This window comes from Propithecus coquereli, unplaced genomic scaffold (genome assembly GCF_000956105.1).
Source record: "Propithecus coquereli isolate 6110/MARCELLA unplaced genomic scaffold, Pcoq_1.0 Scaffold332, whole genome shotgun sequence".
Taxonomy (NCBI): Eukaryota; Metazoa; Chordata; class Mammalia; order Primates; family Indriidae; genus Propithecus; species Propithecus coquereli.
This window is the reverse complement of record NW_012148975.1, coordinates 1,394,144-1,395,374: the sequence shown is the minus strand read 5'-3', so window position 1 is coordinate 1,395,374 and position 1,231 is coordinate 1,394,144. Positions and strand designations below refer to the sequence as shown.

Sequence of the window (1,231 nt, the reverse complement as noted above, 5' to 3'; positions counted from 1 at the left end):
AAGCAATAAGAACGAATTTAGAAAAAAATTAAAGATGAGAATAACAACAAACCAGCAATCCCAGAACCATATTAACTGGCAATTAATTTTGTTGTGCATCTGAAAAGAAATTAACAGACATTATTTTCTTCCTTTAAATATTGATATGGTTTCTAATGTTGAAAGAGAATATTCTAATTCAGGTTTCTAATGATCATTCGCACAGTGAAAAGGTGTGTTTTGGAGTTTGGCCTGGCTTTGAGTCCTGGTTTCCTATATCTTAGTTCAGCAAATCTGGAATAAGTTACTTTATCTGAACTTTGGTACTTTTCTTTGTTTCTTTCTTAACAATGTTTCTTTGGTTCTTTCCTAATAACACATAACCAGTGAAGATTAGGAAAAGATGTGTTCGAAGTCTGATATAATATATTGTTAGTACTTAGTAAATTACAGCTATTATCATTAAAGATAATTGTGAGATGTCAAGAAAATATATTAAAATTACAAAGAATGCAAATATCAGTCACCAGCTTGTTCTTTTCAAGAATTTAGATCGTTTCCCTGAGAAAAGAAGGTACATAAATACATTTAATAGCTGAAATTTTGCCCCTTGGGTCAGTTTTTTTGTCTGTTCACTTTTGAGGCTTACTTAGCTACTTTGGCTTTAAAATAATTTCTCATCTTTTACCTACTCAAGAAGAGATATGCGGTATTATAGGGGCTATATATATGGCATTTCAGAACACCAGCTGCTATTTGACATTGTTCTTAAATTTATGTCTACAACTGGTAAGTGAGTGATGATGGCCTGCACAGATCTTTTCTTTATTCATGGAACTTAGTACTCAGATTTTTAAAAATGCCATATGGAGAAATATTTCTGCTTAGCACATTCAATAGATGAGACAGTGTTTACTTTAACTCTGATTCTACATCTTTATTTGTCGATGAGCTTTTTGATGTCAATCCATCAACATTAATAGATGGAATGGCAAATGTTTTCCCTAAAGCACAATGCTCTAGTGCAACACATAATTTTATCATTATTATGCCAAGAAATAAATTAAACTGCTTCATCTGATAGAGGGGTCATCAAATGCTGTTCATTTCTTCTGATGACTATGGAATGTTAAAAGTATTGTCAGATTGCCATGGCTCATCAGAATACACAATTTAGACAATTGACAGACTTGGTGCTCTTTCATTCAATTCCTTTAATTTCTTTGTGCCATTTTTATTTTATTTTATTATT

At 31.4% G+C, this 1,231-nt stretch overlaps 1 protein-coding gene across 3 annotated transcripts in view; it reads right to left on the bottom strand.

The window, feature by feature from the left end:
- FSTL5 (follistatin-like 5) overlaps positions 1-1,231 on the bottom strand; it is a 920,996-nt gene that overhangs the window by 26,810 nt on the left and 892,955 nt on the right. The gene's annotated exons all lie outside the window — the stretch shown is intronic.